Here is a 14,991-nt window from a genome sequence, read left to right on the forward strand (position 1 = left end):
AAGTGTGTCCACAATGGGCGATAAGGTCTAATAATCAACTACAGGTATATCTGAGGATGAGCAGAAGAGCAATTAAGTCACTCAAAGAAGAACAAAAGAGAAGAAAAGAATGAGAAGGAAAAAAAGGATCAAAAGGTCAATAGAGCTAAACAAAAAAAAAATTTTAAAGAAAAAAAAGAAAAGAAAGAAAAAAAAAACGAAAAACAAAAAAAGCACACACAGCCCCTGTCCCGCGCTGGGCCGCAGCGTCCCCCCCCTCCCCCCGGCCTCGTGGTGGCGAGTGGTTCCTGGCCTGCACTCTCTGCCTGCGACTGGCGGCACGGCCCAGGAGGATGGGGCAGAGGCCCAGAGCGGGCAGCGGGCTCGGCATCTGGGCGGCCCAGGCCGGGCAGGCGAGGGGGCGGCGGCGCGGCGGGCCCCGCGCGGTGATTGGCCGCCCGCGGGCAGCGGCCGGGGCCTGGGCCGGGCAGGGCGGGCGGGGCTTGGGGGCGGCGGCGGCGGCAGCCAGGCCGATGCTCTTGTCCCTGGTGCTCCAGTCGTACTCCATGCGCTACCTGCTGCCGGGGATCTTGCTGCTGGGCTCGGCGCCCACCTACGTGCTGGCCTGGGGTGCCTGGCGGCTGCTGTAGGCCCTGCTCCCAGCCCGCGTCTACCAGCTGGTGGACGACCGGCTCTACTGCGTCTACCAGAGCATGGTGCTCTTCTTCTTCGAGCACTACACCGGGGTGCAGATATTGCTATATGGAGATTTGCCAAAAAATAAAGAAAATGTAATATATTTATCAAATCATCAAAGCACAGTGGACTGGATTGTAGCGGATATTTTGGCCGTCAGGCAGAATGCTCTTGGACATGTGCGCTACGTGCTGAAAGACGGGCTAAAATGGCTGCCATTGTACGGGTGCTACTTTTCTAGGCATGGTGGGATCTACGTAAAGCGAAGTGCCAAGTTTAATGAAAAAGAGATGAGAAACAAGCTACAGAGCTACGTGAAAGCAGGAACACCAATGTACCTTGTGATTTTTCCAGAGGGAACAAGATTCAGCCCAGGACAAACAAAACTCCTATCTGCTAGTCAGGCATTTGCTGCTGAACATGGCCTTACAGTATAAAAATACGTGCTGACACCAAGAATAAAGGCAACTCACGTTGCTTTTGACTCTCTGAAGAGTTACCTGGATGTCATCTATGACATTACCTTCGTTTACGAAGGGAGGAGTGCGAAACTGGCAGCAGCGGCAGCACCAGGAGCCCCTGACTATGACGGAATTTCTCTGTAAAGAATGCTTAAAAACTCATATTCACGTTGATCATATCGACAAGAAAAATGTTCCAGAAGAGGAAGCATATATGAGAAGATGACTTCATGAACGGTTTGAGATCAAAGACAAATTGCTTATAGAATTCTTTGATTCACCAGATCCAGCAAGAAGAAACAAATTTCCTGGGAAAAGTGTTCACTCCAAACTAAGTCTCAAGAAGACTTTGCCCTCCGTGCTGCTCTTGGGTGGTATGACTGTTGGCTTGCTCATGACAGAGGCTGGGAGGAAACTGTATGTGAACATGTGGATCTATGGGACGGTGCTCGGCTGCCTGTGGGTGGCGGTTAAATCATAGACTGCGGACAATGGCTATCCCCCACTGGGATGGCAATCTTGTCTGCTAGTGAAGGCTGCATATTACATCCAATTGTTTCCTGAATTAAATGAGAAGTGTGAATAAAGCCTTGTTGCCTGAACAAGTAAAAGTAAAATAGACTCTGTGACTAAAGCTGATATGAAATTGATCTTGGGAAAAGGTTTTCCAGCTTTAGCACTGGAGCTGCGGTGACAGGAAAGCTTAGTGGAATTTGTGCTACTCTTTCCACTCTCTCCAACTAATGTCAGCTTGTAAAGATGACTAGGATTATGTATTTTCCTATTGTTGTATAATTCACATGGCTGTTTTTGTAACATTCATTGGAACCTATTTCACCACATTTGTTACTTTACATTTTTTCCAACTTGTCAGCTCTAATCTCTCATCACTAAAGTGTTCAGATACCAGCCAGTGACAAGTTGTATTTACGTATTGAGCTACGCGTAGGAAAAGGGCAAGGAGTGTCATGGAGCAACTCTGTGCATGTTCTTCCATACTGTGTTATTTAGCTGGTTTTGCTTTATGTTTGCAAAATAATGAACCTTTCTAATACTGAAACTGCTAATGTGCATACCCATTCTACAAAAGAATAATGTATGAAGAGACAAAATGAAATTTAAAATTGTGACTGATTCATTGTAGCAGAACTTGAAATTGCCTAGCCTTTGAAGATTGAAGCTACACTCCCAGCATGAGTGCCATAATACTTAAAAACATAAAGGTTTCCTGTTATTTTCTATATCAGACTAATCAGTGTGAACCTTCTTGGGCTTGGAGTCTTCAGTTCTAGGTGCTGGGAGCCTGCACCAATTTTAGCATGTGCCTTTGGCTATTTCTCTTTGATTTAGCAGGACGTTTGATTGGGGAATCATTGTGCTGCTGTATGGCTTTCCACTGTGTCCAAAGCCTTTCCCTTTGGGTGTCCTTCGGTGGTGCTGCTCAGGGATTTGCCCAGAACTCCAGTGCACAAACGGTGAGCTGGCACTGTTGCCCTGGCTCAAGTGGAGCTCCTCCTGTCGCCTGTGGCTTCTTGCAGAGGCATTTGGATTTGGTTGTGAAATTCAGGCTGAAGGCAGTAAAATACAGACGTGGGTTTGTCTGTTTGCTGCTAATGTTAATGGAGCCACACAGCTAATCTGTATCACCTCCAGAGAGAGTTCCCTTGCAGGAAGGCATCCAGCTCCACCACCCACAGTCATGGGACAGTTGCCACCGAAGGAGGTCTTTCTAAAGTGGAATCCACGCCTTCCTTAGGTTAAAATGGACACACTACTGCCTGCTTGCCCTTTTTGAAAGTGATATTTCGGTCTGCTGCTTAAGGCCTTTGGTTGCATAATTCTAGTGACCCAGATGAAACATACCTGTTGAATTGTGATTTTTAAGAATTGAGAGAAACTTATGCCTGTATCACATTGCTTTTCCAAAATCAGAAAATAAGCCAGCTGAGCAAGAAGTGTGATACAAATTGGTTTCTGTCCATTAGTAAGTGAGGTATTCAGCATTCATATACATGTATTCACACACAGAACACAGCCTTATTGCGCAAGGAAGCAAAGGTCAAGCGGCATGAAATGTTCCCACACTATGGGCTATAATTTATTTGATCTACAAAGTCAAGACTGTGTTTTAGGTATATTTTGCTAGCAGCCCTCAGCTCATTTCTGACTCCATCAGAGTAGATGTAAGCTGTAGAGTTTGAGCATCACAACAGTGCTCCCAAGTCGCATATTGACCAGTGGGCTGCATGGACTGTAATGGGTGTTCTAGCCAGGCGAAGTGGCCTGCGGGCTGAGCACGCTGATTCCAAGGACTGTACCTCAGTCCTTTGAGCAGAGGGTCGATAAAATATGGTAGTTGGAAAAATTGTATCAAAATGTTTGAAAAATTAGAAGCTTCTCCTAAACATGTTGATTTTGAGTAGAATTAACTATTCTCTAAAATTAAAAGTCCTGTGCCCATCTGTAAACCCTATTGTTTGTATTGTTGATTTACCGCTTATTACTTTGTTTTTCTTTATAAGAGTGCCATCGATGCGCATGCTTTTTGGTTTTTTCAAACAAGGGTGTTCAGATGAAAGCGAAAAAATAAATGTCTTCACTCTCTCTAAAAAAAAAAAAAAAAAAAGCACACACACTTATACCCCTAAAATAAAAATTATAAGAGGAAGAAAAAATTGTTAATAGAAAACAATTTTTAAGTTAAAAATTTAAAATTAAATTAGAAAAAAAAATGTATAAAAGGAACAAAAAATGAGTTCTTTGATTTGGGAGGGATGGAAAGATCCTGTATCTCCCTTGTGGCCGTAACCAGTCTCTTGTTGGAGTCTCTGGTCTGGTTGTGGTGTTTGATTTTCCTGTGGCTTGGATGGTTTCTTAAGTCCTTTTGTTAGAGCAGGCAGAAAAATTCTCTGCTGTACCCAGGATTTTGTGATCCTCCTCCCAGGTTAGTTCAATGGGAGGGAGATCTGCTTTGAGTATCAGAAAAGAGGTAGTGGGTGTTTCCTCTAGTTTGGAGATGCTGTGATGAGACTAGGTTCTGGGTAGAGTTGAGGCCTTTCAGCAAACAGTAGCTTTTCCCTGAGTGGCTAGCTTCTGAGACACTCACAAAGCCCAGCTTGGAGCCATTCTCAGAGTTTATGTTTACTGTATTTCAATTGATTGTCAAGGCTGCTGTAGGGAGGGCAGCCTCTGGCTCTGTTTACCCAGTGAAAAAAGCCTTGGCTGGGTGTCTTTTCCCTGGGTGGAGCTGAGCCTAGCGGGTCAGATTAGGTTCCTATTGTAAGGTCCACTCCTGCATAACTAGCAGACTCCACCCTCCTCGCAGCAAAGTCTCCACCCAGTACCTGCATTACCTAGGCAACTGGGACACCTGGAAGAGGTCACATCTGCATCCGCTGAGGTCACATCTGAATTTCTCCACCCATACCCTACATAAGGCCTAGCGCAGGCCCAGATGCTCTCTTGCTGTTCTTTTCTAGCTCTCTCTCTCTCTCTCTCTCTCTCTGCTCTCTCTCTGCTGTAGCTCTTTCCCCTCTCTTTCCTCTTTCCCAGCTCTTTCTTTCCCAGGCCTTTCCCAGCCACGTGGAGTGCCAACCTAGCCTGGTTCCAGCAGGTCTACTGAATAAACCTACCCCTTATCTGAATACCACGTGAGTGCTGCTGTTCTTACTCGGCTACCTCTTTTTAAAAACCTGACATCTATGACCTGCTAAATGACTCTTGTTTTCTTCGAAGGCCTGAACTGGAGCTAGCTACTCAGCCAGATTGTGTTGGTATCAAAGATGGAGTTCTCCGGTAGTGGGGGGGGGCAGCAGGGGAGGAGTTGCCTTCTCTCCTCTGCTCCCTGAGAAATGAGAAAGGATGTCAGGGTTCTACTCATGCCGAGTTTTGGTTCCTGCGTTGTCTCTGGTCTGGGAAGTGTAGGATGAAGATGTCTGTTCCTTGTTAGTTCTTGCTGGTATAGAGTAGAATATGCTCACTCACTCTGTCTGGTGCCTTTGTTCCGGACTATCTGTACTGCAGGTATGGCATATATGGCTGCCTTGGCTGCCGCCACAGCTGCAGCTGCTGGCAAGTGCTCAGATCTGTCTTCTTGCCTGCATTTTACCCCTCTGGCCTAACTCTCTGTCCTGTGATGGCACACTTGGTGTGATTTTCTGCCTTAGGACTTTTCACTGGAACACTAAAACTGCTTTCTATGTGAGAGACTGTTTAGCCTCCAGCTTCTCCTTTGCCATCTTCCTGGCATTCCTTAATATACTTTTTTCCAGGCCTTTCTATTTCCTGTCAATTTAGGTAATTTCATTCTTTCTGATGGAGGCATAGAATTCCACTGGGTATATATACTAGATTTTCTTGATGCATTCATCTACTGAGGGGCATCTGGGTTGGTTCCATATCTTAGCTATGGTAAGTAATGCTACAATAAACATAGTTGTGCTGGTAGCTTTAGTTTGTGATCAATTGGGTAAATGCCCAAAAGTAGAATTGCTGGGTCATAGGGAAGCTCTATGAGGAGACTTTTGAGCAAGCTCCATACTAATTTTCAAAGTGGTTGCATAAGTTTACACTCTCACCAACAATGCAGTAGGGATCCTTCTGTCCATATCCCCTCCAGCATCTGAAGTTATTAGGGTTCTTGATTATAGCCATTCTAACTCGGGTGAGGTGGTATCTCAGTGTTGGTTTGATTTGCATTTCTTTTATGGGTAGGGAGGTTGAGTATTTCTTCATGTGTCTATTGGCCATCCTTCTTTCCTTTTCAGAGAATTTTCTCGGTAACACTTTACCCACTTATTTATTGGGCAGTTGTTCCTTTGAGGATTTGTTGTTGGGGGATTTAATTTTTTGAGTTCCAGATATATTTTAGATTTGAGACCCTTGTCTGTTCTATGGCTAGTGAAGATCTTCTCCCAATCCGTGGGCTTTCTATTGATCTTGCTAGCTAGCTATGTCCTTTATCATGCAGAAGCTTTGCAATTTCATGCAATCCAATTTGTTCATCCGTTCTTTGATTTGTTGTGTTTCTGTGTACCTATTAAGAAAATGACTGCCTGTGTCAAGCAGACCTAGTGTTTCTCCTATCCCATTCTGTAATATTTTCAGGATGTCTGCTTTGACTCCCAGGCCTTTGATCCATTTGGAATTCATTCTGGTGCAGGGTGTTATGTAAGGATCTAGCTTTAGTTTTCTACAAGTGATTAAACAATTTGCCAGCACCATTTCATGAAAATCATGTCTTTCTTCCATTCTATTTTTTTTAGCTACCTTATAGCTGATTAGATGACTATAAGTTCATTTCTGGGTTTTCAGTTCTATTCCATTGGTCCTGAGGTCTGTTCCTCTGCCAGAACCAATCTGTTTTGATTACTATAGTTTGTAATACGTTTGAAATTTAGTGTTGATATTCCTCCAGCACTGTTCTTTCTGTTAAGGATCTTTTTTGGTCTTCATGGCCTATCATTATTCCTTAAGGATTTTTGGATCACCTCTTCTAGTTCCTTGAAGAATGAGGTTGGAATATTTTTTTTGGGGGGGTCCGGTCATGGGGGCTGAACTCTGGGCCTGGGCACTGTCCCTCAGCTCTTCAGCTCAAGGCTAGCACTCTACCACTTGAGCCACAGCGCCACTTCCAGCTTTTTTCTTTTTGCTTATATGGTGCTGAGGAATCGAACCCAGAGCCTCCAGCATGCAAGGCAAGCGCTCTACCACTGAGCCACCTTCCCAGCCCGAGGCTGGAATATTGATAGATATTGTATTGAATTTGTACTTAGCCTTGTGAAGTATTGCCATTTTTACGATGTTAATCTTTCCAGTCCAGGAGTATGGGAGGTTTTACTACTTTCTAAGTTGTGTTTTGATTTCCTTTTTGAGGTTTTTAATGGTTTCTTCATAGAGGTCGTTTTCACTTCTTTGGTTAAGTTAATTCCTATGTATTTCATTTTTGCGGGCTAATAGGAATGGAGTTGCTTTCCTGATTTCAGCCACAGTTGGCTCATTGTTGGCATACAGAAAAGCCATTGATTTTTGAGGTTCAATTATATAACCTTCTACATTGCCAAAGATTTGAATCAGCTCGAGTTATTTGGGAGTGGAGTCCGTGGGATTCTTTAAATACAAGATCATGTCATCTGCAAAGAGGGAGAGTGTTACCTCATTTTTTACTATTTGGATCCCTTTTTTGTTTGCATGTTGTCATTTCTGTAGCTCGGCATTCTAATACTAATTTGAAGAGAAGTGGAGAGAGTGGACATACTTGTCTTGTTCCTGAATTAAGAGGAAATGGCTTTAGTTTTTCACCATTAAGTATAATGCTGGTTGTAGGTTTGTCTTACACAGCCTTTATTGTATTGAGGAGGGTTCCATGGATTCTTAGTTTTCTAGAACCTTCATCATTAAGGGGTGTTGGATCTTGTCAAATGCCTTTTCTGCATCTATTGAGATAACCATCAGCTTCTTATCCTTGCTGTAGTTGATGTGATTAATTATATTGATTTATGTATATTGAACCATCTTTGCATCCCTGACTTCTTGGATCGTGTTTTATGATTTTATAGGTGAATTGTTGAAGTCTACTAGTCAAAATTTTCTTGAGAAGTTTTGCATCAATGTTCATCAAAGAAATGTGTCTATAGTTTTCTTCCTATGATGATTCCCTGCCTGGTTTGGGGATGAGGATTATGATGGCTTCATGGAATGAGTTCAGTAGTGAACTTTCTCTTTCAATTTCAGTGAAGAGTTGGAGGAGTATTGGTGTCAGCTCTGCTTTGAAAGCCTTGTAGAATTCCTCTGTTAATCCATCTGGTACTGGGCTTTTCTTAAATGGGAGATCTCTTATTGCTGTTTCTATTTCAATGCTGATATGGGCCTGATAAGTTGGTTTAACTCATCTTGGTTTAGTTGATGGATGTCAATATTCTCTAGGAAAAGTCCATTTTTGTCAAGGCCTCAAACTTATAAGCATAAATGTTTAACAACTATGCCATTATTATGTTCTGAATCTTGGTTGTTTCTTTGGTGATGTTTCCATTCTGATTCTTTTGTTTGTTTATGTGTGTTTGCTCTCTTTTTCTGATAAGATTTGCTAAGGGTCTGTCAATTTTGTTATTTTTTTTCAAAGAACCAATTCTTTGTTTTGTTCATTCTTTCTATGTTTTTTTTAATGGATTGTAATTTGTTTTATTCTGATTTAATTTTAATTATTTCTTTAATTTGTTGAATTCAGATCTCTCCAATTTGGTGATGTATTAACTCAGAGCTATAAACTAGCCTCTGAGTACTGCTTTTGCTGTGTACCAAAGGAGCTGATAATTTGTGTGTTCATTATGTGTTGAATATCATGAACATTTGAATTTCCATTCTAGTCTCCTCCATGTCCAACTGATGATACAACACTATGTTGTTCAGCCGCCATGTGTTACAGGAATTTTTCGGTGGCTTTTGGTGTTGAGTTCTCATTTTATTCCCTTGTGGTCTGAGAGAATACAAGGTTTAACTTCAATGTTTCTGAATTTGGACAAGTTTGCTTTGTGAGCTATTATATATTGTATTTAGGAAAATGTTCCTTGTTCTGCTGAGAAAAACATTTTCTGATTCTGCTGGGTGAAATATTCAGTATATCTCTGTTAAATCTCATTGATCTATGCAGTTGTTTTCTCTGTTGAGGTTTTGCCGAATTGTCCTACCTAGTTGTAACAGTGGTGTGTTAAAAACCCCCAAAAATTAATGTCTTTGGATCTATGTGAGATTTGAGGGAAAGTAGTGTTTCTTGGATAAATGTGGGTGCCCATTGTTTGGCAAATAGTTGTTTAGGATTGTCATATCTTCCTGAAAGAGAGATCCCTTAATTAGTATTTAGCAACCTTCTTTACTTCTTCTCACTAATTTTCACTAATTTTAAGTCGAAGGCTATATTATCTGATATTAGGCTTGCAATTCCCTCCTGTTTATGTGGGCCATTTGCTTGGTAGACTTTGTTCCAGCATTTGACTTTCAAAATATATCTGTTTTTATGGGCAAGGCAGTAAATAGAAGCATCATGCTTTAATTCAACTAGACAATCTATGTCATTTAATTGGAGAGTTAAGTCTGTTAATGTTAAGAGTTATGACTGAGAGGTCTTTGTTACTTCCAGCCATGTTATCCACCTTTTGGGGGTCGGTGGCAACTGGGTTCTTCCTATGGTTCTTGGATTCTCAGTTTGGGTGTGGTTTCTTGGCCTTTATTGTGGTCTTGTTTGTCCATGTGTAGGATACCTTTAAGTATCTTTTGTAGGTCTGGTTTGGTGTAGATATATTGATTCACCTTTTCTTTGCTAAGGAAGGTTTTTATTTGACCTTCAGTTATGAAGGAGAGTTTAGCTGGGTACAGTTTTCTTGGGTGATAGTCGTTTGTCTTTAGGACATTTCATACATCATTCCAGGCTCTTCTTGCTTTAATTGTCTCTACTGAGAAATCTGAGGTGATTCTAACTAGTTTCCCTTTAGGGGTGATTGATCTTTTCTCCTTGACAGCTTTAAGGATCTTTTCCTTGGTCTGAATTGATCCTGTGTGGATTATAATGTGATGGTGGGTTGTCCTATTCTTGTCTGGTCTATTTGTTGTTCTAAAAGCTTCTTGTGTCTGAATAGGCCTATCTTTTTGCATGTTTGGGAAGTTCTCTGCTAGGATCCTGTTAAACAAATTTCCTAGACCATTAAGGTCTGTCTCTAGGTGTTCCTCTACACCAATTATCCTCAGATTAGGCCTTCTGATAATGTCTTCCAAGTGTTGAAGAGATCTATCATATTTCTTGGATTTGTCTTGGATAGTTTTATGTTCTTTCTCTACAGTATCTAGGCTGTTTTCATTCTCTGAGATTCAACCTTCTGCATGGTCTAAAATATTGTCAAATTTTTCTTCTTTGTGTATTTCTTTTCATTCTAATTGGTCGGCTTTGATGGCTTCCAATTCTTTCTTGGAGGTTTGTTTTAGATCTTATATGAACTTTTTACTTTCTTAATTTGGTGTTCAGTGTTATTCTCAAATCACTTAGTTGATTGGTTATGGTTTCCTTGGACTCACATTCCCTTTGTTGGGCTCCATTTAGCATTCCCTTTGTGATCTCCCTGAATTCTTCCAGCTGTCTGTTTATGGATTCCATGAATGCATCTCTTGATATTTGTCTATTCTCATCCCACTCATGCAATTCCAATATTACTCTTTGATTTGCTTTCTCCAGCTCATGCAATTCCTGTAATTCTCCTTGACTGTTCTCAGCCAACTCATGCAAATCCTGTCTTTCTCTGTAACTGTTCTCTGCCTGCTCATGCAATTCCTGTATTTCTCTTTGGCTGTTCTCAGCCTGCTCAACCAATTCCTGTATTAATCTATGAGTAGCTTCCTCATGCTCACAAGATTACTGTATTAATCTGTGGTTTGCCTCCTCTCACTCCTATCAAGCTCACACTGAGTCCTTTGCAGGCTTTCAATCTTATTATTCACCATTTTTACCAACAATGTTTGTAGAGCTTTTTGGAAACTCTCCTCTGGATTATTCATTAATTGTTCTGTCACCTTATTTTCATGAATGGGAGTGCAAATACCTGGACTTGCCATTTTTCCTGTGTTTTTCCAGCTTGTTCTGCCCATTTGGTATGAATGTAACCCCAATTTTGTGCTAGAACACTATTTTAAGGCAAGCATCACCAGAGTCCTGTAGTTGCACACTCAAAATGGTTGTAGATACAATCTTGTTCAATAAATGCAATCTATTCAACATCAAGCAACTATGGATTAATGGGATGAGAACAGCAAAGAAGAATTTAGCAAACCAGAAATTATTAGGTTTAGGGTGAAATGTGGGGAAAAAAATAGGATTAGAGTGATGTGAAACTGTAAAAAGAGAGTGAATTTAACCAAGTCCTAATTGCAGAGAAGAAAATGGATTGGACAGAATGATAAGAGAAAATAAAAAACAAAACAAAAAAATGGAAAAATTTAAATTAAAAAGTGAAACACTTTCAAATGATTCAAGTGTAGCTAGGTGCCGGTGGCTCATGCCTGTAATCTTAGCTACTCAGGAAGCTGAGAGCTGAGGATCATGGTTCAAAGCTCTTATCTCCAATAACACTTAGAAAACTGGAAGTGGCTCTGTGGCTCAAGTGGTATATTGCTCACCTTGAGATGAAGAGCTGAGGGACAGCACTTAGACTCAGATTTCAAGCTCCATAACTGACAAAACATTACTCAAGCATAAAGAATTGATATTGAGAAGAAAAGAATAAAATGAAATTAGGGGAGTGATAGATAGGAAACAGGAAAATTAAAAATACAAATTATTAATTTTGGAATACTTGAACATTATATAGGTATAAAGAGATAATACTTCTATTAAAGAAGTTAAGCGTAAGAAGTTTTGAATTGAGTAATAAATTTCTGGGTTAAGTATGTACACAATGGGGGATAATATTTATAATCGACAATTGGTATATATCTGGGGATGAGCAGAACAGCCATTAAGTCAAGCAAAAAGAAAGAAAGAGAAAAAAGAAAAGAATAAAAAAAGACCAAAAAGTAAAAAGAGATCTTAAACACACACACACACACACACATACATATTCACATACATAAAAATTATGAGAGAAAAAAACTAACAGAAAAAACTTTTTTTAATTTTTTTTAAAAACTGAGAAAAAAGGGTTCTTTGATCTTTTTTGCTGAGAAGGAATGTACATAACCAGTGTTTTGGTGGAGTCACTGGTCTGCTTGTGGTGTTTGCTTTCCCTGTGGCTTGATTGGTTTCTTAAGTCAGTTTGTTTGAGCAGACAGAAAAAGTTCTGCATTACCAGGATTTTGTGATCCTCTTCCCAGGCTAGTTCAGTGCGAGGGAATCTACTTTGAGTATCACGAAATAGGGAGATGGCTGTTTCCTCTAGTTTGGAGATACTATGATGAGGCTAGATTCTGGGTAGGATTGAGGTCTTTCAACAATCTAGCTTTTCCCTGAATGGCTAGCACCTGAGGCACTCACAGAGCCCAGCCTGGAGCCATTCTCAGTGTTTATGTTTTCTGAATTTCAATTGTTTGTGTAGAGTGCTGTAGGGTGGGACAGCTTCTAGCTCTGTTAAGAAAGTCACTCCTCTTGGGGCAGAGCCTCTCTGCCTGGGCGAGGTGACTTCCCCTGTGTTGAGCTGAGCCTAATAGGTCAGGTCAGGTGACTGTGATATCCTAAATGACTCTTTTTTCCCCCCAAGGCCTGAGTTAGAGCTAGCTGCATAGCCAGGTCTTTGTCAGTATCAACGATAGAGATTTCTGATGGTGGAGTAGGGGTGGCCTTCCCACCTCTGTTTCCTGAGAAAAAGTGAGGAAGTTAGGTTCTACTCAGGCCAGTGTTGGTTCCTGGGCCATCTTCTTTTCTGCGATATGTAGGATGAAGATTTTTACTCTTGTCAGTTCTTGCTGGTGGCGAGTAGAATCTGCTTGCCAGGCCACATCTGGAACCTTCATCCCAGATAGTCTCTGTTGGTATGTCAGCCACTGCTGCCAGTGCCACCGCTGCCACCACAGCCCTAGCTACCAACAAATGTTCAGGTCTGTCTCCTTGCCTGGATTTTCCCATTCTGGCCAAAATCTCTGTACTGTGATGGCACACTTAGTGTGTTTCTCTAACCTTGGACTGTTCACTGGAACACTAAAACTGTTTTCTATGCAAGAGCTTGTTTAGCCCCCAGCTCTTCTCCTCCAACAACTTCCTCCAAGTCAGTCTGGAGTCTTTTGCTACTATCTCCATGATTACCATAGCCCCAAACTGAGTTGGGTTGCTTCTGTAGGCTGGGGGAGAGATGGCGGGGGATTATAGCATCCTGCACCACTGCTGCTGCTGCCAACCAGCCTCAGCAGTTGCTACCACCACAGGCTGGGCTGGGTCACATATACAGGCTGATGCAGGGAGGCACTCTTCCCCACAGTGAATGGGGGTCGCCCTGGGCTGGGCCTGACACTTAGAGGGCCCTTTGAAGAAAGGTGCTGCACCATGTTGCAGCTACCACTGGAATTACCCCAGCCCCAAACTAAGTGCAGTCGCTTTCTAGGCTCGGGGGTAGAGGTGAATGGCTGGGGAGTCTAGGGTCCTTCATCACTGCTGCTGCCACCTCAGACTGGGCTGGGCCACTTATGAAAGCTGGTGCAGGTAGGTAATGTGCCCTGCAGCGAGTTTAGGGTCGCCCCAGCCTGAGTCCGATACTTACAAGGGCCAGTGAAGAAAGGTGCTTTGTCTGTGTTGCGCTGGGAGCCTGGGGTTGTTTGCTGTTGTGGCCACTTCTGTGGCCTCTGCCCAGGGCTGGTCTGGGCTGTTCCTGCAAGCCATTATGGAGAGGCTGTGTGCTGCGCATCTGGTTCATCTCCACTGCCACTCTCAACCCGACACCACAGCTGCCGCTGTTCTTGCTGGCTCCCTCTCACTGCTGGGGTGCGCTGTTTATGCCGGCAAGGCTGAGGCAGTGCGCCATGGGGTATATTTGGGCAGGTTCTGCTTTCCAAGTTTTCTGTTGGTATTCTCCATGTTGGTTCTGGCTCTTCGGAGTCTTCCCGGAGCCTTGGGATGCTTGTGACTCTGTGGTCACTGGTGTGTCCTGAGCTCAGCCATTTAGCTGTCTTGGTATGGAGCTCTGCCGCTGGAGTAGCTCAGTGTGGAGCCCTGCCTTTGTGTAGGGTCTGGAGTGTTTCCTCACTTCCTTATCTCTCTGAGTAATCGCCTTTTTGTTGCTGTTGGTCTTTTAAAGAAACGGAGCCTTAAAACCCGAACTCTTTGTTTTTGGTTGAAGAGTGCTGGGGTGTTTCCCTACTGTTCTGTCAACATCTTGGCCCCCACTCCTTGAGATAATTGAGATGACTTACAATTTGTGCTCTGCAAAATTATATATTAATGAAATGTATTAAGAACTATATTTTAACCAGCAATACATACATGGATTTCACATTTTACATTTCACATTCCTGAACAAAGTCTGAAATCACATTGGATATGGTATAGATGGGAAAATCAGGGTAAGATGTGAATCTACAAAAGTTATTTTATCTTTTATTGAGTATTTATGAAGTCTTTTAATGAATTGTAATTGCTAGAATGACCTTGTCCTTCCAGGGTCAAAAATAAATTGTATTTCTGATTTTTTACCATGTCAAAACAACAAGTCTCTCTTCCTGACATGGTAAGGAAACAAATGAACAGTATTTGGGCTTGCATGGAATTGTTCGTAAGATTTTATTCCATGCTTGTAAATAGGAGATATCATTCGTTTTATAAGTGAGACAATGGATTCTAGATGTACTAATATTGTCAAAAATTTTCTTCTCTGATGAGTCATGTTAAACACAAACATTTCACTTGAGATCAAGTTGAATTTAGGTGAGCCTGTCATCATGGTTGGGCCACATATATTCTTTTCCTTTTGGGGGGGGGTGTGCAGTCATTGGTCTGAACTCTGGGCCTGGGTGCTGTCCCTCAGCTCTTCGGCTCAAGGTTAGCACTCTACAATTTGAGCCACAGCGCCACTTCCAGCTCTTTTTTTTCCTGTTTATGTGGTGCTGACGAATCGAACCCAGGGTCTCATGCATGCAAAGCAAGCACTCTACCACTGAGCCACCTTCCCAGCCCAGGCCTCATATATTCTACCTGTGAAAAGGTAGTAAGCATACTAGGAATTTGTATTCAATTGTCTGCTATAACTCAGACATATTTCAATGTTATGTGGAGGATGAATTGCAGTTTATGTGTTGAAGAAAGTGCTAACTGAGGCAGAATAATGGGAATAGACAAGTTCACCCTTGTATCAGATGCCAGTTTTCTAATTCATGAAGATTGTTGAGAGGAGTA

The 14,991-nt window shown here is 42.1% G+C and overlaps 1 pseudogene; it reads left to right on the forward strand.

Moving 5' to 3' along the window:
* The first annotated feature begins 512 nt into the window (after positions 1-512).
* Positions 513-2,493, forward strand: LOC122101087 (annotated as a pseudogene).
* The last annotated feature ends 12,498 nt before the right edge of the window (positions 2,494-14,991 follow it).

The sequence above is a fragment of the Dipodomys spectabilis genome, unplaced genomic scaffold (assembly GCF_019054845.1).
Source record: "Dipodomys spectabilis isolate Male_0828 unplaced genomic scaffold, ASM1905484v1 ptg000626l, whole genome shotgun sequence".
Lineage (NCBI taxonomy): Eukaryota > Metazoa > Chordata > Mammalia > Rodentia > Heteromyidae > Dipodomys > Dipodomys spectabilis.